Source organism: Rhagoletis zephyria, unplaced genomic scaffold (assembly GCF_001687245.7).
Source record: "Rhagoletis zephyria isolate East Lansing unplaced genomic scaffold, Rhagoletis_zephyria_1.1 Rzeph_scaffold_00082, whole genome shotgun sequence".
NCBI lineage: Eukaryota > Metazoa > Arthropoda > Insecta > Diptera > Tephritidae > Rhagoletis > Rhagoletis zephyria.
Window position 1 is genome coordinate 520,067 of NW_016157166.1, and position 23,941 is coordinate 544,007.

General features: G+C 40.8%; 1 protein-coding gene across 6 annotated transcripts in view; it reads right to left on the bottom strand.

The window, feature by feature from the left end:
• Positions 1 to 19,357, bottom strand: part of LOC108373575 (putative dual specificity tyrosine-phosphorylation-regulated kinase 3 homolog) — a 165,150-nt gene extending 145,793 nt beyond the window's left edge. For 2 of the 6 annotated variants that reach the window (XM_017629535.1, XM_017629543.1), the window contains exon 1: positions 18,632 to 18,892. The gene's annotated coding sequence lies outside the window, so the exon portion shown is untranslated. Of the gene's footprint in view, positions 1 to 17,200; positions 17,441 to 18,631; positions 18,893 to 19,137 lie in introns of those variants that run through there. The other 4 variants (XM_017629491.1, XM_017629526.1, XM_017629505.1 and 1 more) reach the window with 4 other exon arrangements.
• Between the last annotated feature and the right edge of the window lie 4,584 nt (positions 19,358 to 23,941).

The following is a 23,941-nucleotide window of genomic DNA, read 5'->3' on the forward strand; positions in this document are numbered from 1 at the left end:
CAAGGTCCTCAAGTCGCTCGCCGGCAGCACTTGGGGCAAAGACAAAGAAACGTTGCTGGCAACATACAAGGCAATTGGCCGGCCGGTTCTAAACTGGGTGCCTTCTGATGACGCCTGAGCACCACCTGCACAGCGCGGCCCAAGTGCTCCCCGTCAGGGAACACAACAAAATGCTCTGTAAGCAATTTCTTGTGGGGTGTCACAGAAGTGAACACCCTAACAGCNACGAAATCAACGGCGACCCTCTTCACCACCTGGACGAAGGAGGTCAGACTAGAGTTGGGTATACACGTCGATGGCACACCAATACCGACTGTAAACAACCCAAAAATCTTAGGAGTCACCTTCGGAGCCTCCGCCCAGGCACGTCAGGGGGCTCCTATTCGTGTACAAGGATGCAGTCCAACAGTACGTAGACCAACCATTGGACCCGACGACATACAGACGAGCCATAAACGACATTCATAGAGAGTCAGTTAATACCTACCTCGACTCTCGACCTATGAATGCCGTAATACGAGCCCAATCACCACCTGTAGAAGAGACGGAGCTTCCACTGCCACGAGAGACCCGCGTAACCCTGGCGGGGCTTAGTAGTGCCGCTACAACAACAACAGTACTCGGCGACGGAGTCTCTCTCCCACCACAAATCTAACTCCGAATTTGCGCTCCTTTACATGGCAGCTGTAGTAGACGTCGTAAGGCCCCAGACATTGCTTGCCTTGCCCCGTCCAACGCATTTCTTGGATGGCGTTGATGTCAGCTTTTCTAGTTACGAGGACATCAACCAGCCGGGCAGAGGCACCTTCTCCATTAAGGGTCCGGACATTCCATTCTTCACTGGAAGTGGTTTTTACGTGGCGGGTCCCAAGCCCAGCGCACAACCCATTGCTGGGACGGGGGTGGTTTATATAGCGATCCGCTTGCTCCAAGCAGACACCCGCTTGCAGCCGCACCTACTGGTGAACAGACGCTGCAGACTTCAGTGAGCCCTTAAACCGAATAAGTCAGAGTGGCCCCACCGAAGCTCCCTCTCTTTCTGCCGTGACCCAAGGCTCCACTCGGATTGGTTACCGCATCTCACACATGGGTTGCTCACGTTGCCCGGAGTGCGCGAACGAGGACGCAAGAGCCGGGATTGAGTATAGCCATGCAACTGTAACTGCATACCCAGCGCCACGACTATACCCTATTGCACTCCAAAAAATTATTGAATGTTGACCCGAAAAAGGCGGGGCTTAGTAGTGCCGCTACAACAACAACAACAACATCCTGGCTGAAACTGGTTTACCACCGCTAGCCGACAACGTTGAAGACAACATAAGGAAACTTTATCCTAAGCTTGCTCTCATCACCAACACTTCCCTGCACACACTTTCATATTTCCATTCGTCATTTTTCCGTACAAGAACACCCAAAATAGTTTCTTCAATTAGCAAATGCGCCACCTTTGCTAAAGAAAATGGACTCCCCCTAAGAATAACTTCGCCGAGATGTGCCCATCATCCGCCATGGGCGCTGAAAAAATGCTTTGAAAACGATTTAAGTTAACTGAAAAAATCCAGTACGACATCAGCAGAGTACAGCGCTAATGTTGTTGTTGTTGTACCAGCTACAACAACCCCGCCCAGATCGGTTGATATCTCAGTCGTTGTCGTCGAGTTCCACTAACGGCAGCCCCAAGAAGCGTGCAGCCTCAATAGGGTCGGTCCACAGGGACGAGGCCGTTAGGGTTGTGGGGTTTTCCGGGCACGCGAAGAGATGTTTCGAGTCGTGAGGGGTCTCTCCGCATGCCGGACATTCATTCGGCACATCCACGTTTAGCCTACTCAGGTAAGAGTTAAGCCTGCTGCAGTAGCCAGAGCGAAGTTGGGCTATTGTTGTTCTAGTCTCCCGAGGCAGATGGAGCTCCGTCGCGTCAATGTCCGGTGTTTGTGTGCCTAAAACGGCATTCACAGGTCTAGAGTCTACATAACTCGAGACTGAGTCCCTATGAATGCCGTTCAGGGCCTGTCGGTATGCTGACGGGTCCAGAGGCTGCTTAATGAACCTCTGGACTTCGTCCGTCAGTTCATATAGATGCCTCCTGACGTGCCTTGGCGAGGGCTCCTCTGCAAGCAGCTGTCTGTTTGGGTGGCTTGCAGAGCATCGTGTTAGGCTCCCTAATTGGGAGCATTTTCGCCTCGTCATGGAGGTGGTGTTCTGGTGCCATCAGGAGGCATCCGGTCGCTGTCCTGAGTGCTGTGTTTTGTACTGTCTGTAGCTGCGTAGTTTAAAACCCGCCGGCTTTTTGCCTTGCACGTTGCCAGCAACGTTTCTTTATCTTTGCAGCAGGTACTGCCGTCTATCGACTTGAGACTTTGTTGCTGCTCTGTATCTCATTGACAATAGGGGTTGCGTGCGCAGAGAAGGTGAGCAGACTGTCGAATGTTACTCCGAGTATGTTGGGGTTATTCACCGTCGGAATTGGTGTATCATCGACGTGAATTCCCAGCGGTAGCCTGACCTCATTCGTCCAGGTGGTGAACAGGGTCGCAGAGGATTTCGTAGGGGAGAGGGCTAGACACTTTGCAGTGAAGAAGCGAGAAAGATCGGAGAGATATCCGTTTACTTTCGAACACAGGTCATCAATTCCATTCCCAGTCGCCATGATCGAACAATCGGAAACCCCTGTTTTATTTTTCTAAGTTTGCTCGATTTGTCTCTAAACATTAACGACGAGTGTCGACCACTCAGATAATTTGCCGACCACCTTTTGAGCCTCTGTGGGAGAGGAAGCCTCTATATCTTCTAGTAGCGTGGAATGGCTGAGTGTCAAAAGCCTTTGACAGGTCCAGCGCTACTAGAATCGCTCTCTCACAGGGACGGTTACGGTTAAGGCCACGAGTTATCTGAGTGTTTATGGCGTTAAGTGCTGTTGTTGTACTGTGCACCTTACCGAAACCATGCTGATGCTTCGCTGGGGTCAGGTGGCTCGTGAAATACGGGAGCAGCAGGGCCTCAAGTGTCTTCGCTACTGGGGAAAGTAGTGTTATCGGTCGATACGAATCTCCTTTGTTGGCGGGTTTCCCCAGTCTGAGCAGTGGGACCACTCTCCCCACCTTCCAGATGTCTGCGATGATGAGAGTGGCCATAGACAAATTGAGGACCTCCGTTAGGTACGCTACTCCCGCAGGACCCAAATTTTTCAGCATCAGCATGCATATTCCGTCGGGACCCATGGCTTTGGAGGCTTTCGCCTTCCCGATGGCCACCTGAACTTCACCGCAGATGAATGCAAGGGGGCACAATTTGTTGGCAGTTTGTGCAGCCTTCTGATCACTCGACGCTTGGTTTTGTCAACCGGAGGATGCAGTATGAACTGCCGGCTAAAGTATCTCGCGCATCGCTAAGGGTCCGACGAGGCATGGTCGCCGAAATAAATTTCGACTCAGTAATCGTGCTTCGTCGGGTTGGACAGTGACCTCACGGTTGACCAAAGCTTGCTCACACCAGAGGTAAAGTTACAGGTCTTCAGATGCTCCTCCCACTTCTTCCGCTTATGTACGTTTACAAGTTGCCGAATCTCCGCGTTGAGATCCCTGATACGGGGATCTCCGGGATCGGCCTGACGAAAGCTGTCACGCTCATTGGCTAGAACAGCCGCTTCGGCATGGAAATTTGGACGTAGGTCAGTGATGCATCGTGCCCTGCGGAACTTACGTTCACCAAGGTGGACGTCGGTTGGTGTGGGGAGAGCAGCGAAGGTGTTTTCAGTAAATTCCGCGAAGCCTTTCCAATCAGCTTTAGAAAAGTTGATATATGTTCGGTGCTCCGCGGAAGCAAAGTCGGTTGGTTTATCGATCGAGATGACGATGGGCAGATGGTCTGATGCCAAAGTCAGCATAGGTGGCCATGATATGCTGTTTATCAGACCAGCGCTGACTATTGTTATGTCCGGCGTGCTGCAGCAGCTGCCCATAATCCTGGTGGGTGCGTCGTCGTTCATTGTGCAGAATGTCGAATCGTCTATCTGCTCAGCCAAGTCTGTTCCCCTACGATCGTTTGACAGGCTTGAGTGCCAAAGATCGTGGTGCGCATTAAAGTCAACTACTACCATACGGTTTTCACCTCTGCGGAGCGCACCAATGTCGGGGGGATATCCTGCCGGGCAGCAGGTGACGGGGGGTATGTACACATTAAATATTTCGAGCTCAACATCGCCTGGCCGGATAGCAATGCCCTGCCATTCTAGGGTGGTATCCCTGCGGTCGATGTCTGCTTCAATAAGACGATACTGCACGGTGTGGTGCGTGATGAACGCTAAGCCACCACCATTATCTCGCTCGCGATCTCGACGGTGCACGTTGTACCCGGCACAATTCAACAATGTTGAATTGCTGTGCAACTTCGTCTCTTGGACTGCAGCTATCAGTTACTATGCCTTCCCATAAAGGCGGTAATCTCCTCGATCAGCTCTGAAGCCCGTTGCAGTTAAATTGAAGGAGCTTCATGTGGTTCGGGAGACGTGTGGTGATGCGGGGTGTGAGAGATGTGTGTGGTCGTGTCGCCATTGGCTGTGTGCGCTGCTGGGGTGGTTGCCACCCTGTGGTGATGGTGGATGGCGTCGCGGTTGAGGTTTGCGACTGTGCAGCGCAACACGGGCCCTCGAAGTTCCTCGTCCAGTCTCGAGTGGTGCGCATACCTGAACATGTCCTAAAGTGGCACGAGCCAAGGCAGGTGTTGCACTTGACTGATGTCACATTACGGAATATCCTGATCTGACAAACCTGTTCAGATTGTAGGAGGAACCAAGAGTTGTTGGCGGCGGCGTAAGGGGGGTGGTGCGGTTGGGTGTGTTCTGTGGTCTGTCGTGGTTGTGGTGTGGTCTATTGTGTTATGTTGTTGTGCTGTGGTGTTTGTGTGGGACTGCTCAGGTGGACTGGGGTTAGCCTTGGAGGCTACTCTGTTTGAGCAGCAGGGGGCCACAAGCGACGTGGTCTACTGCCGATGTGTTCTCAGTCCTGAGCAGACTCTGAGGTGACTCCACCCCTCGCAAGCTTTGCACTTGACTGAGGTGGAGTTGTGGTGTAGTCGTCTCTGGCATACACAGCAGGTGTAGGTTTCTGGCCCTGGGTTTGACTCGATGCCAGCCCTGAGTAGAAGAAAACGTAGCGAATGTAGCCCTATGGACGAACAACTTCTGAGATACTTCGCCGACCTAAACGGGGTTAGATCGCCGAAACAACAGCCGTTGGTCGGGTAAAACCAGAGTAATTCCGGTACGTAGAACCGGCTATCGTGGGAATGAGTCATTCCGGTACGTAGAACCGGCTATCGTGGGAATGAATCATTCTGGTACGTAGAACCGGCTGTCGTGGGAATGCTACACTACACGAAACGGTTCCAAAGCGAATTACACTTCCTTCTCTGTCGTAAAAGAATTTTCACCGCCGAAGCAACAGGAGTTCTCTATGCCATGCACTATGCGTCAAAATCCAGGGGAAAATTCACCATGTGCACAGATAGCATATCCTGTTTTCAGGCCTTAAAAAACTATAATAACTCCAATCACATTATCAAAAGTATACGAAATATCCTGATTTCGCATCCCAATTATCATCATCATAATTATGAGGGTGCCAGGCCATTCATGCATTAACGGCAATACATTCGCTGATATTACTGCCAAAGATATGAATGAGCTTTACTCCTTCCCACGACAGTTGGGTCTACGTAACCGGAACGACCCAAATTTATATCTGGCCAAGGACTGTCACTCCAGCAACACTCCCCAAAACCTGCTACAACAACAACAGCATTACTCCTACCAACACTTGAAATATCATCTGTAAAAGTGATATTTATACATTGATAGAGCAGCAGAGGCAAAGCAAACTAGTATCTGACTGGGCTCACTATAGTCATCACTACTCGAGAATTAATCCTAATCGCACTAAACCCAGCTACTAAGCATCACTTCCATCTAACTACACTCGACTCTGCATTGGGCACAGTATAATAAGTAATTCACCCCTACTGCAAGGGAGACAACAAAGCGTGTGCCCTGTGTGAGCAATAACGAAAATGGGAACTCATAAATCGCCATATTTGAAAAACAACCAAAAAACGTTTTCTTTGAAACAAAAGAGCTAAATATGTTGTCCACTGCAAAAATTAGTTATTATTAAATTCGTTTATTCCAAAGCCAATCACCGAAAAGGATTTGAATGTGCTTTGCAAACGTTAGCCCCAGTAAGGCTTTAATTTCGGTGCTTCATGATATGAAAGATAATATGGTTATGGACGATAGGAGGTACTCCCGATTGAACTGGCACCCAGAGTTTGGAAGTAAGTAGTTAGAGGGCAGACCAATGCTTTAAGTGCAGCTTGTCTGTCACCGCAGACATGTAAACTCATTCCCCTCCACCTCGCCCAACTCATCCGTTTCTTTCTAGTCTGCAGGTGGCCTTTAAGGCTTCCCTACGTATGAAGTAACAAAGTGACGGTAAATGCAGCAGTGCATCAGAGAAGCGCCACGTGTTGTAGAGAAAGCTTCTGTACAGCACACGGCAGTAGTTCTTTGAAGTTTTGCAAGCCGACTTCCCACGCTCTTGATTGAGAATCTGCTCCACCATACCTGTTTACATTGCCAAAATGCTGCCAATTCTTTAGAGGCTTTGTGTTCCACGTTAGATTTCCACGATAGTTTTGTATACAGAATTACTTATAGATACTTCACTTCGGGAGAATTCTGAATTTTGGCTCCTTTAATTGTGAGGGAAATGAGACTATTCGGACTATGCTTTAATGACGAATAGCTTACAATACATCCTTTTCGGACTATTAAAAAAAAAAGTTTTGTTATGCAAATATATTTACTTTATTTAAAATAAAATGAAAAAAAGTTGTTTAATAAACAAATGTTCCAAAACTGGATTTTATTTTATTTCTTCATCTCTGCACATCGATATTATTCAAAGGATCTTTTATACGCTTGAGAAAAACGTTAAAATTTGATTATCGAACACATCAACTTGCAATTTCTTATGCAAATTTTACTCTTTTATTAAATCCCAAATATTTAAAAGAAAATCTCCCCACTCAAAAAATTTCAATGTGGCAAAGCTATGCTTAATGTTTACATCTGAAGAAATGGCTGAGATTTCCATTACGGAACCAATTGCTATTCCGTGCAAAATATGCTGAATTTTTTTATGAAACTCGGTGGGGATACTAATGGAGGTCTCCTTCAACTATATTTCCCACTTGCACAATGTTGGGGCTAATAGTACTTAAGTTATTTGTTGTTAAAATAACCCACCTGCTATCACTACATTTTATTATAACCCCATACCTATCACTTTTATTTACACAAATATATTATCCTTAAAAGGTTCGCATGCGTTTGTAATTCTTTAATATACAATTCTTAATTAATTAATTAAGTAAAACGCGTTTATAAATGTCTTCACAAACGTTTGCACATTTTACAAACAAGCAGAAATAACAATGGTTGACAGTAACACAAAATGTATGCTACGTTAAAAAAATACACCACAAATAAGTGCGTATAATTAGGGGGTATAGGTGTATAATACGTACATTGCTTTTATTAAAAATAATATTATTAGGATCGATAGGGGTCTTACTCCTGATCATATCGGTATAATTTTTTTTCGGAGTGAAATAATATTTACTGGTGTTATTGTAGTTCAAAGTACACAAATGTAGAAAAAGTACATCGATAAATTGATAATGAAAATTTTTAATAAAAAATTGCGATTTTTTATTAAAAATTTTTGCCTGCGCCGCTTTTATTATAAAAATCAATACTTCGATAAACTATGAAAATTTGAATTTTCGCCTGCGCCGCTTTTTCCATAAAAATCAATACTTCGGTAAATAATGAAAATCAATACTAACTAATAAATAACTAAGTTAACATTTTTATTACAAAATCTCTCCATTTTAGACTCAATCACTTTTTTTTTTATCAATAAATCGATATTTAATTTAAAAAAATTAATTACAATGCCCGTTTTTATTGTTTCTCGGTTTCAGTGCTTTTTTTTGGCATTTTTTTTTGTGTGGCAGCACCGACATTTTAGTTCAATTGGTTTACGAAGCAAAAAGTGTGGTTGAAGTTGACATTTTTTGCAACTTAAAATTCAATTTTCATCAAAACTATAAGCCTCCGGAGGGTGAGGTTTTCAGATTTACAATCACAAAAAGCCGCTCTAAACCCCCTCATTTTTGTTTTTTTAAAAGCCGGGTTCCGTATTGGGAAATTTTCCCGAAGAAATGTCAAAAATCTGCTTTATAATCAAAAAATAGTAGTAATGAAACTACCTTCTTTTTTGTATCATGCTTATATCTACGTTTTCGAATACTTTTTTAAGGTCGAGGAAAACAGAGACCGTAATTTTCTATTCTGAGAAACTTTCCTTCATTCTGCCACCACCAAGTTGATCGTTGTTTCGCACGATTGCCCTGCTATAAAGCCTGCTCTGGTATAATGATTTCATATCACTGCATATATCATGATAAAAACATTTTTTTTTTTTTTTTTGATTGTAGAGAGTGTTAGATGGCCGGAAACTCCCACAGGCCAGGGTGATCAATAAACTTAAAGCGTTTCACCACACTGTTGTTCTCCTTCAAAACTGCAGCATCCAAACAGCTGCAGAGCTTTAGTATATATCTCGTCTTGACATTCGTAAAGTTTCAGCTCTTATCAAGCCAGTTATACAAAACCGCCAAACAAAACAGAAAGGCAAAGTAAATGCCTACTTCCAAGTGCAATGAGCATAAAACAAACAAAAAAAACAAAAACAAAAAACAAAACAAAAAACGNTACTCTTTTATTAAATCCCAAATATTTAAAAGAAAATCTCCCCACTCAAAAAATTTCAATGTGGCAAAGCTATGCTTAATGTTTACATCTGAAGAAATGGCTGAGATTTCCATTACGGAACCAATTGCTATTCCGTGCAAAATATGCTGAATTTTTTTATGAAACTCGGTGGGGATACTAATGGAGGTCTCCTTCAACTATATTTCCCACTTGCACAATGTTGGGGCTAATAGTACTTAAGTTATTTGTTGTTAAAATAACCCACCTGCTATCACTACATTTTATTATAACCCCATACCTATCACTTTTATTTACACAAATATATTATCCTTAAAAGGTTCGCATGCGTTTGTAATTCTTTAATATACAATTCTTAATTAATTAATTAAGTAAAACGCGTTTATAAATGTCTTCACAAACGTTTGCACATTTTACAAACAAGCAGAAATAACAATGGTTGACAGTAACACAAAATGTATGCTACGTTAAAAAAATACACCACAAATAAGTGCGTATAATTAGGGGGTATAGGTGTATAATACGTACATTGCTTTTATTAAAAATAATATTATTAGGATCGATAGGGGTCTTACTCCTGATCATATCGGTATAATTTTTTTTCGGAGTGAAATAATATTTACTGGTGTTATTGTAGTTCAAAGTACACAAATGTAGAAAAAGTACATCGATAAATTGATAATGAAAATTTTTAATAAAAAATTGCGATTTTTTATTAAAAATTTTTGCCTGCGCCGCTTTTATTATAAAAATCAATACTTCGATAAACTATGAAAATTTGAATTTTCGCCTGCGCCGCTTTTTCCATAAAAATCAATACTTCGGTAAATAATGAAAATCAATACTAACTAATAAATAACTAAGTTAACATTTTTATTACAAAATCTCTCCATTTTAGACTCAATCACTTTTTTTTTTATCAATAAATCGATATTTAATTTAAAAAAATTAATTACAATGCCCGTTTTTATTGTTTCTCGGTTTCAGTGCTTTTTTTTGGCATTTTTTTTTGTGTGGCAGCACCGACATTTTAGTTCAATTGGTTTACGAAGCAAAAAGTGTGGTTGAAGTTGACATTTTTTGCAACTTAAAATTCAATTTTCATCAAAACTATAAGCCTCCGGAGGGTGAGGTTTTCAGATTTACAATCACAAAAAGCCGCTCTAAACCCCCTCATTTTTGTTTTTTTAAAAGCCGGGTTCCGTATTGGGAAATTTTCCCGAAGAAATGTCAAAAATCTGCTTTATAATCAAAAAATAGTAGTAATGAAACTACCTTCTTTTTTGTATCATGCTTATATCTACGTTTTCGAATACTTTTTTAAGGTCGAGGAAAACAGAGACCGTAATTTTCTATTCTGAGAAACTTTCCTTCATTCTGCCACCACCAAGTTGATCGTTGTTTCGCACGATTGCCCTGCTATAAAGCCTGCTCTGGTATAATGATTTCATATCACTGCATATATCATGATAAAAACATTTTTTTTTTTTTTTTTGATTGTAGAGAGTGTTAGATGGCCGGAAACTCCCACAGGCCAGGGTGATCAATAAACTTAAAGCGTTTCACCACACTGTTGTTCTCCTTCAAAACTGCAGCATCCAAACAGCTGCAGAGCTTTAGTATATATCTCGTCTTGACATTCGTAAAGTTTCAGCTCTTATCAAGCCAGTTATACAAAACCGCCAAACAAAACAGAAAGGCAAAGTAAATGCCTACTTCCAAGTGCAATGAGCATAAAACAAACAAAAAAAACAAAAACAAAAAACAAAACAAAAAACGGAAAGCAGCAAATCACGAGCTTGGCCTTCCCTGTTGAGCGATTTGACTACAAACATAAACAAAATATTCCATTACTACAGTATCATAAAAAGTAGTTNGTATAATTAGGGGGTATAGGTGTATAATACGTACATTGCTTTTATTAAAAATAATATTATTAGGATCGATAGGGGTCTTACTCCTGATCATATCGGTATAATTTTTTTTCGGAGTGAAATAATATTTACTGNAACAAGTATAAAGTTAATTTGTACTATATATTTTGTACTCTATATTACAACTAAATATCAATTTGTGCCTCTTTCACAAAGTTGCACAATTCCTTGAGCATTGCTTCATCTTTTTTTAAAAAAATTTCATCAAAATCTTTACATTTCCCAACTGCATCAAACTTTGATCTTGTGCTAGCATATTTCCTGCAAGAAAAGATCGCGTGTGAATAATTGTCAACAGTTTGACATTCCTCACATATATTGGACCTTAAAATTTTTACTTTATGTAGATACTCCTTATCATAAGTATGTCCTGTAAGAAGACGATTAATAAATTTGACATCTTTCACATCAAGTGATGACTTATAATACCAAGGTCTGTGTGGTATGTCGGGAAAAAAATGTTCTACCTTTATACTCAGACATCAGTCTGTTCATCTTTCAGAATGCTACTGATCTGTCTCAATGCTTCTTGCGGAGTAAGTAACACATTCAAAGGGGCGCCCACTGACACCGCCCACTTAGCCAACTCATCAGCCACCTCATTCATTTCAATCCCAACATGCCCTGGGGTCCATACTATTTCACACTCTAAGCCACTATTATTGATAATGGAATGTATTCTTGCAACTATGTAGTTGTTCCATTTTCGCATTTTTCCAACAACCTACACTACGTCAAACTATCCGTAAAAATTACAATTTTTTTAAATTTGTCCTCAACCGCTACGTCAACTGCTTAGACAATAGCCCACAACTCACTAAAAACTGATGAAGTCTTGAAATTAATACTCCAGAGAAATTTCTGTCTATGTGTCACATTGAAAACTCCACACCCCATGGAGTCTTCCCCACCCGATGCATCCGTGGCAAAAATTGTATAACCTCTTTCCTTGTACCTGTGTACTAGACTACTATACTCTGCTTGATACTGCTCTTTAGAGAAGTTCGCTTTTTTACCCTCAAGCACATGTCTCACAATTCTCAGATGCTCACTTTCATGAAAACTAATTTCCGTGCTAATATTATTAAAAATCTCCTTGAATTGATAGTAGGTAGTCGAGTAGCTGGAGTTATTCTTTTTACTCCCTTTGATACAGTCCAAAACTTCGGGGTTTACAAATTTTAGTTTTATTAATTCACGGCAAGTTAGAAATTTTTCCCTTTCTCTAGGTTCAAACTCATTCGCTAGTACATATATATTGTGAGTCGGGGTAGAGGGGCTTAAACCCAAACACCTTCTCAAGGTCTTATTCTGAAAAGCTCTAATTTTTTGTTCCACAGACTTTGGAATATCATGTACAGTGGTTCTCGCCACTTTAATTTTGGATCTAACTAAACTTTTGTACAGATTCACTGCAATATTAGGCATTACCCCAGCTTTAACTGTGGTAATCCAACTGATAAGCTTTACATTATTAGAAGCATTTTCAAGCAGTTTATTGTAATGTGCTTTTACAGACAAGGACGACGTCAGAGTACGACCTATAAACTTGATTTGTTTAACTTGCTCTATCGAATGATTGTTGACCTGCAAATTTATCTCCTTTTTACAGTTTTTGATAAAATGTATTACTTTAGTTATTTGTAAATTAATGACAAGGTTCAGACTATTACATCTTCTTACAAACTCATTGACTTTCTGCTCCAGCTTGACAGTTAATCTCTTAAAATCCCAATCGTGTATTAAAATAAGAAAATCATCCGCAAATTGATATACATCAGTCCAATTATCCTCACATTCATGTAAAGATCTGGTATATACATTGAACAGAAGTGGAGAAAGGCAGCTACCTTGTGGTAACCCATTACCTACAGTAACTTCACTTTTCCCAAGCCGTAATACCCTTTCCTGCAAGAAGGACCTAATCCAGTTTACATACTTGCTTTCAACCTTAAAACCCTTTAGCATATTAGACAAAGACAGCGTCGGCACACTGTTATACGCATTACTAATGTCCACAACAACTGCCACAACTTTTTGACCTCTATCCTTGTACACATGAATATTTTGTAAGATTTCGTTTAAGCACATGGAGGCAGACCTCCCCTTACGATAAGCAAAACATCTATTTGGAAGCACACCCTTTTCAGCTAGGAAAGGGTCCAATCTGGCCTTGACCATCAAATTAACAGTTTTAAGAAGAACCGGTATTAACGAAATGGGTCTATAATTTTCATGATCACCAGGATCCTTACCACTCTTAAGAATGGGTATCACTTTAATGATACGCCACTCCCTTTCAACTTCCCCCCTCAAAAATGCGTCACTCAACGTATTTACCAACATTTCCTTTGAGTCATCAGAGAGCGCACGAATCATTTCGTACGTGATTCTATCATGACCCCCTGCCGATTTTTTTTTCTTACTTTTAAGTATAGAATTCAGCTCCACCAAGGTGAACCTTGGAACTGTCGTGTCAAAACACTCAGCATTTTCATCATCCCTCACATCGTGACAATTCATTACTTGCCCTTTCAAATGCTGGAGAAATCTATCGTTCCATTCCTCCGGCCATTGTGACATGTCTGACTTTCTTGAGTTTCCTTTTAAGTTGTTTACGAATCTCCAGGCCTCCTTAGTATTTGGCTCCATATTCAGCCTCTGTACACTTTCCATGAAGTTTTGATTTTTCGCTTTTTTCACTTCATTCTTCCATGTTTCCTCANACAAGGTTCAGACTATTACATCTTCTTACAAACTCATTGACTTTCTGCTCCAGCTTGACAGTTAATCTCTTAAAATCCCAATCGTGTATTAAAATAAGAAAATCATCCGCAAATTGAAATACATCAGTCCAATTATCCTCACATTCATGTAAAGATCTGGTATATACATTGAACAGAAGTGGAGAAAGGCAGCTACCTTGTGGTAACCCATTACCTACAGTAACTTCACTTTTCCCAAGCCGTAATACCCTTTCCTGCAAGAAGGACCTAATCCAGTTCACATACTTGCTTTCAACCTTAAAACCCTTTAGCATATTAGACAAAGACAGCGTCGGCACACTGTTATACGCATTACTAATGTCCACAACAACTGCCACAACTTTTTGACCTCTATCCTTGTACACATGAATATTTTGTAAGATTTCGTTTAAGCACATGGAGGCAGACCTCCCCTTACGATAAGCAAAACATCTATTTGGAAGCACACCCTTTTCAGCTAGGAAAGGGTCCAATCTGGCCTTGACCATCAAATTAACAGTTTTAAGAAGAACCGGTATTAACGAAATGGGTCTATAATTTTCATGATCACCAGGATCCTTACCACTCTTAAGAATGGGTATCACTTTAATGATACGCCACTCCCTTTCAACTTCCCCCCTCAAAAATGCGTCACTCAACGTATTTACCAACATTTCCTTTGAGTCATCAGAGAGCGCACGAATCATTTCGTACGTGATTCTATCATGACCCCCTGCCGATTTTTTTTTCTTACTTTTAAGTATAGAATTCAGCTCCACCAAGGTGAACCTTGGAACTGTCGTGTCAAAACACTCAGCATTTTCATCATCCCTCACATCGTGACAATTCATTACTTGCCCTTTCAAATGCTGGAGAAATCTATCGTTCCATTCCTCCGGCCATTGTGACATGTCTGACTTTCTTGAGTTTCCTTTTAAGTTGTTTACGAATCTCCAGGCCTCCTTAGTATTTGGCTCCATATTCAGCCTCTGTACACTTTCCATGAAGTTTTGATTTTTCGCTTTTTTCACTTCATTCTTCCATGTTTCCTCACACTTAAGGGCATAGTTAAAATTTTCCGGGGTCGGTGCAGAATTACATTTCTTTCTCGCCGCTTTGTATAATCTGAAAAATTTGTTTAAGTCCTCTCTCCACCATGATTTTGGTGTTTTATCATTTAAAATCGTAGTGGCACTTTTAATCTCATTTTTTAGGGTCTGTGTAACGCAACCTACTGTGGGTTCAAACTTAACCTTATTCAAAGAGCTAAACAACTTTTTTTTTTATAAAAAAACTGACACAATTGGTTTCTGTAAAATTCACATCCGTCACAATAGGATAGTGATGACTCCCCCCAATTTGAAATTTTAGCACCTCCCAATTAACTTGTGTGGACACATTAGTAAAAGTTAGGTCCAACACCGAACCCCTTTTCATGTCATTAATCACTGGTCTGAAAGTGATGTCACCATTGTTCAGGCATTTAAAGGTTGAAGCATTTATGAAACTGGACAGCCATTTCCCTTTCGGGTTATCAACTGTATCCCCCCATACAACCGAGCGAGCATTCAAATCGCCCATTACAAAAACATTATTAAAAGCTTCAAGAAAATTAAAAAGGTTTGTGATGAAATTCCTAAACACAGTGAGATCCATTGACGGTTCACAATATACCGAGCAAATAACTAAATTTGTGATCAGATTAGTAGTTTGTACCACACTAACATCATGATCTGATAAATATCTCAATCTCTTAAACTTAATGGCTTTGCGGAGGGCTACCGCAGCTCCCCCATATCCATCAGCTCTTTTCTTTTCCACCAAATTAAAATTAAAAATATTCTTCCTACCATTTTCATCATCATGTGAGTAAACCTCACTGAGACACAAAATATCAAAATTATTACTATTAGCAAAAAAATCTAAATTATTGGCATTCTTCTTTAACGATTGTACGTTATATTGTAGTATCTTCATTCTGATGATTAATTATTAACCCATCATCTTGACTCGTGTCACTATTCTCCAGGCTCAAAAAGTGCTGCTTTAACCGATCATTAAAGTGCACAAAAGCATTAACACCTGCAGGAAAATCAACCTTACGGAACGCATCTCTTGCAAACTTAGTCATTTCAGTAGTGATCTTCTCAATCTCAGACACAATATGTAAGTTTTGTCTGTTCAAGGCTATACCATTTTGTTGAGACGTAGTCCGCATCCTCTTTTGAACTGCTTCTTTCGGTTGCACCATCCTGACTGTATTTATCTTCCTTGCACCAGCATTCTTCAATTTACTTGCAAAGCTCATAGGAGTAAGAACAGCATTCGCCTCCCTATCATTATCCCTCAAAACGGATTGCTGTGTACTAAGCTCTGGAAAATCTTCCACACTTAGTAACTCAAACCTGTTACTATGACCCTCCTTACACTCATTTAGAGCCTCCAGTCTTGATTTTCTCTTTAAGGTCATAATCTTAATAAGTCTATCCTCCTTCATCCAAACAGGGCAGTGAGACTTGTTGAACGAATTATGCGACTCATCACCGCATAAAATACATTTGGTCGAAGTACAATTCCCCACACATCCATCATTTTTGCCACATTTCAGGCATCTTTTAGCTGACTTGCACCCCTTCTGCGTATGGCCCAGCCTTCCGCACTTGAAGCACTGTCTCACCATGGGATAAAAATGGTTAACTTCCAGTATTGTGTAATCCAAAACCACTTCTTTTGGAATACAATCCCCCAAAAAAACAATCTTCACCGACAGAGTTGGTATTCTATTGCTACTTTCTTTGCTTTCTCGCTTTGTGAGCCGCTGAACCGACATAACTTTAACCGCCGATCTCAATCCCTCCCTGATCTCTCTCTCGGAGTACTCAACCGGAATGTGTCTAATAACTCCAAAAGTCTCAACATAGTTCTTTGGAATGAATGTCTTAATTTTTACCGATTTTAAGACATCACTTTGTACACACCTATTCGCATATGAAGCATTAATAAAGTACACTTTGTACAACGTAACTCCTATAGCCCTTATCGTATCAATGCCCTCAATTCCCAAATCCTTAATCCTGCTCCACAAGTATAAACCGTTTCTTACTTTCTTGTTGTGCACCGTGTCACATAAGTTAGTATCAAACAGTACACATGCTAACCCTTTATGGCTTGCTGGGTATAAAACCATTTCTCTTTCTCCTCTTTTTCCATATTCACTTGACATATTTTTGCCGTTTACACTATTCGTCGCTTCACCATTTTCGCCAACTGTACCATCGGCAAATGTCCCGTTACCAGTTAGCGTCATATCAGTCCCGTTACAACTTGGCGTCACCTCAGTCCCGTTACCTTTTCCTGTACCTATTCCCTTGTGCCTCATCCATTCCACAGCATATTCCTCAAAATCCATGTTAGAAGGATTGACGGAACCTAAACCCTTTGAGGGCCCCCCCTTTTTGCAATCATTAGCATCCGTTTTAAATCTTTTATGTTTAAAATCCACCAGAGCCTCCACATGCTCCTCCTCAGTCTCCCCCAAATCATCAACTTTTGACGCCATGGCGTCACCTACTCTACCTTCAACAACACGTTTCACTTTCCTTGCACGTATTGGCACAAATTAATTGAAACACAAAAAGCACAAAATCAAATAGCAAGATGCAGCTTACCGTTGGGCAAAGCCCCCAGCAATTCCACAAAAACTCCAAAAGATTCCGCAGTGGTCACCAGGAATCCGCAATCCAGAACAAAAATCAAACTTGCAATTAAACTCGGCACAAAACTAATTATTCAAAAACTGATAATTAAACTCAGCACAATTACACTGAAACCGCAGCGCAGAGATCAACCAACCACCTTCTTCGCTTGCTCAAATGGAAGTGTGATAAAAACATAACAAGGTAAAACCATTGAGAGGCAGTCTGACGTTTGCCAACAATATAATTTTAAAATCAAAACTCAAACTCACACACACATTGTCATTTTCAATCTCAAACAACAACAATTGTGAACAATTTAATTTTTGTATTTTCAATTTTATATGATTTTAAAATGTTGGCAAACGTCAGAACAAAATCATGGCCGACGAATTGAGAGAATGAATTTACCTTGTAATGTTTTTATCATGGCATATATTCTTGTTGTTGTTGTTGTTGTAGCGGTTGTATATTCTTGTCATTTCGTTTTGACAATTTCCTCAATGGTTTTTTAGGATTCGGTAAGGTGTTTATGGGTTTTAAGCGAAGCGCACATTGGCGCAATTCTGTCGTTGCGAATCCGCAAGCCCAAAAATTACAACAATGCTACCCATACATTTTAATGCGCTAGCGCACACTTGCACGACCGTCGCTGCGAATTTTTCGAACATTCAATGTTCCTCTCTATTGACGCGTTCGAAACGCGGCTTGCAGCGTTTTGAAGGCGTCAAAGAAGAAGAAGAAAGGTGTCACAGCAATAAAGGCAAAGAAAAAAAAACGTGTAATGTACAAAAACTAATAAAAACGTTCGTAATAATAGTATTTTGTACGATTTGGGCACGCCGAGTGCGAAAATACACGAAATAAAGGGAAAATTGAGTGAATTGCACATCGGAAATCGACGCGAAAAAATCGCTCAAGTGTGCGCACGTTTGCGGATTCGAAGTTAACAGCCGAATTCGCAACGCATTCGCAACGATGGAATCGCGCTAATGTGCGCTTCGCTTTATTTCACCAGTTTTGCTGAAAACTTTCCTTTTTTCTACAGGAATCACTGATAATACCTTATAAAATTAGGTCACAAGTATAGATACATATATCCCAAGTATTCAACAATAGGGGTATTCTCTGAGTCTTGCAAAGCCCTTGCACAGTGCACGGATTGCACGGTTTGCAAAGCTGTCCCATACGAAAACCGGTTTTTACCGTGCAATCTGTGCACCATGCAATGGCTTTGCAAGACTCAGAGAATACCCCTACTGTCTTTTATCAATATTATTTATGAAAATGTTTAATGCTTTCATAATTATTTATTGTGCGTCATATTGCTTTATGTAAATCCACACAAATTATCGAATAAAACCCCACTGCCGGCATGACACGCCCATATACACTCTGGCTTACAATTCGAAAATATTAGTTCTGGTACATATATTCAACGCTTTATCTCAGTTATTTGTGTGTGGTTTGTAATTTATTAATATTCTTTTAAGGCATCCAAACCCTTTAGCACAATTCATATTTATTCTAGTAACTTCCGTGTGAAACTTTCTATTTTATTGTTTGACAAGTCATTTATTACTCAAGACTATGTATTTGAACACTCAGCCTCATCAATAATTCCAGAGCAATTTTTCGTTGTTAATAATAAAATTTGCTAAAAAACTTTTCAAATAAAATACAATTATTTATTAGGGGAAAATACTGCCCATCTACTGCCAATTTTTACTTCTGTATGTACATCTGCACTTCAATTTACATTCCAGTGTAATGATGCAATCCCAATTTCCAGAATTTATCCATGTAAATACCAAATTAAAGCCCAAAACGACTGAACTTCATCCTTAATTCATTTGTTTTGTAAACTTTAAATTGACGGCACTATTAATATGGACGGTGGTCTAACTTACGCCTCTTAATTTTTGTAATTTATGGCATCGATCATAATAAAACATTTATTTTAGCGCAATACACAACAAAATGTGTAGAAATCTCTGGGAGCATTTAAATTTAATAATCACTTTTTATTATAGATTGTTTTTTCTACATATCGTAAGATAAATACCAACACATAGTCTTGAAAATGTAAGGAACATATCGTTATAGAATTGGAATACTATCCATGGTACTATCGATAGTATCGATGTTTTTTGACTATCGAAAACAGTTGTATGTACTATCGATAGTTTTCACTTACAGCCCGATTCTGAATAGAAACTCCCTAGAAATTTTTCCTCATTTCTCTTTCCTCCTATCATGAATAAAAATTCCCTGAGGTTTTTTCCTCTTTTCCCTATTCTCCTATTCTAAACGATCTTCGAAAAAGGGAAAATGTATTTCGGGAAAAAAGTAGGTATTACGAATGTCAAAAAGGAGGAGAATTGATTAGGTTAATCTGGGAGAATTTTCACCGGTATTTTAAAAGGGAACTGCTATAAAAATGTAAGTTAGTTACAATTTAAAGGAAATTTGGTGCAATGAAACGTTTAAACCTTTCATTTTAGGTCAAAAACAACAAATGAGAAATAGGTAGAAATTTTAATAAGCCAAATGGAAGTTAGGTTATTTTGTTTTATTACATGAAAACGCACGATTGAAATCAAAATATTTCAACTCACATGTGTAGTTAAAAGACTAAATTTTAATTTAGCACTAATATTTAAAATTCCGGAGCACTAGTTTATTAATAATGCGGCTTCCAATATTCACAGTGGCAACTGGACCTAGCAAAGGGTACCCTTTGGTATTTGCACACTTATTTTGGTATATTACATAAAAACGCGCGATTGAAATCAAAATATTTCAACTCACATGTGTAGTTAAAAGACTAAGGGCCGGTTTCTCTATCTCCGGTTAACACTAATCCTCCGGTAAACATCGTTACCGACCTTATCGACTCCCTGTTATATGCATGGAGTTAGAACGTCGATAACAATGTTTAACCGGGGAGTTAGTGTTAACCAGAGATGGAGAAACCGGCCCTAAGGCTGTGTGCGAGTACGTCTAAATTGCTACCTAAATAGAGAAAATCTTAAATCACTGTTTGTGTTGGTAATGCAGTGAATAGGAACAATTTAGATTTTTTTCGAGCATACTTTTCAACCTAAATTGGACTGTGCAATATAAAAGGGCACGCGATTAAACGAAGAATGATTTTTTTAGAAGTTTTAAGTAATTTTTATCTTTTCTATGGCACAAAAATAAAATATTCCAAAAAATTTCAGTATAAATATCTTTGATTTTCGTAAAAGTAAAGAATAGGGGCCGATGACCTAGGAAAAAAGAAAAAGTGGGCGTGGCTCGCTCCTTATTCTTGATTTTGATTGTATGAATTTTGTTTTGCTGCAAATTAAAAGTGTCGGTGCAAGGGGTGGTAAAAGTGGAATTTTCAATATTTTTAAAAGGTAAAGGTATTTGGAAAGGTAAAATATCTTTTATCAAGTATGTATATCTATATAAATAATATATACATATTTAGAGAAAAAGGAGACTATATCCTTTTTTAAATCAAAATGTATGTTTTTTCTTGAAAAACTTCGTAATCAGTCACGGTGGAGAGAATACAGCAGGTGGCGCCGATGGCAGTACCGCTAATCGGCTCTCAGTCAATTTGACAGAATCACCTGTTTTGCTGACGTCACAGTCGAGATGACAGCAGTAGTGATGTGCTGAGTCAATACTTTTAAGTATCCAATACTCTCGCTACTCGGTACCAAAACATTTAAGTTTCGAATAAAAGCGCACATAGGCCAAAAATATGGAAGAAACGGTTCAGGGGAGACTCGTCTATCAAAAACCCGAATGTAGAAGCCAATAGAGCTTTTAATACTGATTCAAATGAAAGCTGTATATATGTCGATTCGAGGCCATAATGCAGAGAAACTCTTACTTGTTTGAAGCATTTTTGTTCCAGCTGAATTGGACGATTCTGTAACCAGTTAGCGACAATTTTCGAATCGGTATCGGTTTTGTTGACGTCAAAGTATTGATATTTCTCTGTTGCGATAAGTTCAAGTGTTTTAGCCGATATCATATAAGTTAATAATGAAAGTTTTTTCTAAACTTGAAATGCATATAATGGCGAAGGTTTAATGTAAAGAATCAGTTTCTGGTACCGACAAGGAAATATTGGGTACCGCAACCTTTTTTAAGTATTGGGTACCGATAATTCAGCACATCACTAGACAACAGTTTTAATTGCCGCTATCAGTTGTCAACTCTACGGTGACGTCACTCCAAAATTACTCTCACGAATTCTGCTGCAATCGGCACATTCTTGTATTCTATTATAACACCCGATTTACACGATTCAAGTACTTGAAAGCAATTCTTGCTCATTCTCTTTTGTGTTTTCTATTTGCTTTTACACGTTTCAATTCTGTTGAACTCAAGTTTTTGGTTCTTTAAATGGGAAGCAACGAAAATGCCAAAAGCAAAGCAAGAAACTTGAAACGAGTTGACGGTACAGACGCATGTGTACTCGTCCCTTTTCTTCTCACCCCCTCTCTCCCACATGCGAGCAGAATAGAATTCAATACTTGAACTGTGTAAAAGCAGTCTTACGATTATCATTGAAACCTCGTCCCCCGTGCCAAATCTCTCGGTTCGTATCGCTGGATTGTTAAATAAATGCAGTTGATGACCAAATTGTAGTGCAATTAACTTTATTGTACAACAAACAATTTACAATAATAGCTAATACAGTAAAAACAATTTACNGTGGCGGCGCCCTTATATACCTGCGCTGGCACTTATGGCAACTCTAGAACATTCTGAAGTTTATCGCTCATTCTCTTTCTCTCGCTGTTCGCAGTGTTCATCCAACTTGACGTTTCTCTTTGTGGAACATTCTACGTCATTCCTCGAACATTCTGCCTATTTCTCGTTGTTCGCTTTGTGTTGCCGCAGTATTCGCCACACTGCCCTCCACCTAAGTCTGATCGTCCCGAGCAGACACACTTGCTGCTCCAAACGTTGCTAGTCTTTCATCTTGGTTCTAGGTCTCCCAGCTGTCTGGATTCGATGCATTGCGTCCTTCAGCCGTTTGTCAATCCTATACGGACCTTTCCAGTTACGATGTTGTTTGGAGGTGAAGCCTTTCTTCGGCTGCGGCATGTGCAACAACACCAAATCGCCTTCCTGTAGCTCCTCTCGACTCGATGCGTTACTGGATATTGCTTCCAGCTTATCTCCGGTGGTGCACCATCTCACATGGTCGTGCTCCTGCCGGCCACTGGTGGTGACCAGACCATGTCTCCTCTCGTGGGAACCCTTTTTGCCGGATTTATGCCGCATCCTCTGTCCATGACATCCAGGCTCCTGCCTTCGTGCTGCACTGCCTTTACCACATCTTGCTAAATCCGGTTCGTCACGCTGAAACTTGCCCAGTGTTTCCGCATATCGCTCTTTCGCCGGCGTCAAGCTCATTGACCGGACATGTATAATCTCACCCTTGGCTTCCGGCTTAACTGCTCGCCTTTGCCGACCACCTTTTTCGGGACACTTCAAAGCGCGCCTACTGTTTCCACAGCCGCTTTCATTTCCGGCCACCGGCGTATCACCATTGCAACGTGGTTCAGTGGCTTTCCTCCTGCCGGAAACACTGCCTGGCTTGCCATGACCACTTCCTTGTTGCGACCTCTTCTTCACTGAGATGGCGGAACTGTCACGCTTTTCCTGTATCGGTGAACCGCTTCCTTTTCCTGACGAAACCACTCCGTCTCCATCACTGCCAACCTCCGCCCAACTAATCGCTTCAGTTTCTGGTGGAATCTGCTCGTTTTCCTCTAGGATCACTCGCTTGCTGCTGTACGGACCATCATACCCAAACCTAAGGGGCACTTCCATGTTGTCGTACTTCATGATCCTGTTCTTCATGTCGATCTTCATACCTTGACCAAATAAAAAGTCTAATCCAATGATGACTTCATCCATAATCGCCGCGACTATGAACTTGTGTAACACCGTCACATTCCCTATTGCGACTTTGCATGTTACCTCTCCTACAACTTGGGTGTCCTCACCAGTTGCTGTCCTCAACCTTGCTCCAGGTAATGGCCTTACATCTTTAGTGACCAAATCAGATCGAATGATGGAATGTGATGCGCCCGTATCCACAGTTAGTACTCGCTCATGTCCGTCCACATATCCACCAACAGTAACGTTGCTCGCTTTTCTGCCAATTCTCGAGACAAAGATTATGGGGCATTCAATTGCGGGAGCCAGCGTGCGCCCCTTGCTGCTGGCTCGTTTTAGTTTAACGACTGATCGGAGTCGGGCTCGTCATCCTCAGTCCTGCGTTTACATACTGCCGAACTGTTTGACCTGTTGCAACCCGTCTTACATTCGCGTGCGAAGTGGCCTGGTTTTCCGCATCTAAAGCATTTCCAAACACCATCCTTTCTCTCGGTTGCACCAGGAGCCAACCTTTCAACCTCGGAGGCGAATTCCTGTAGAGTCTCGTTGGATTTCTGGCAGCGATTCTCCAACTCCATCTGGTAAATCTGTCTCCTGTGCTCGCTACCATAACGTCTTTCCACTGCACCCATTTAATGCATCGTAATTGTTGCTTTCACAGCCAGGAATTGTCTGCAAGATTTCCGCTGCAGGTCCTTTTAATGCCACGAACAGAGCAGCGGATTTATCCTCCATGCTCTAACGATTTGCTGTAGCTGTCTTCTCGAACTGGAGCTTAAAGACTTGGAAAGGAATCGT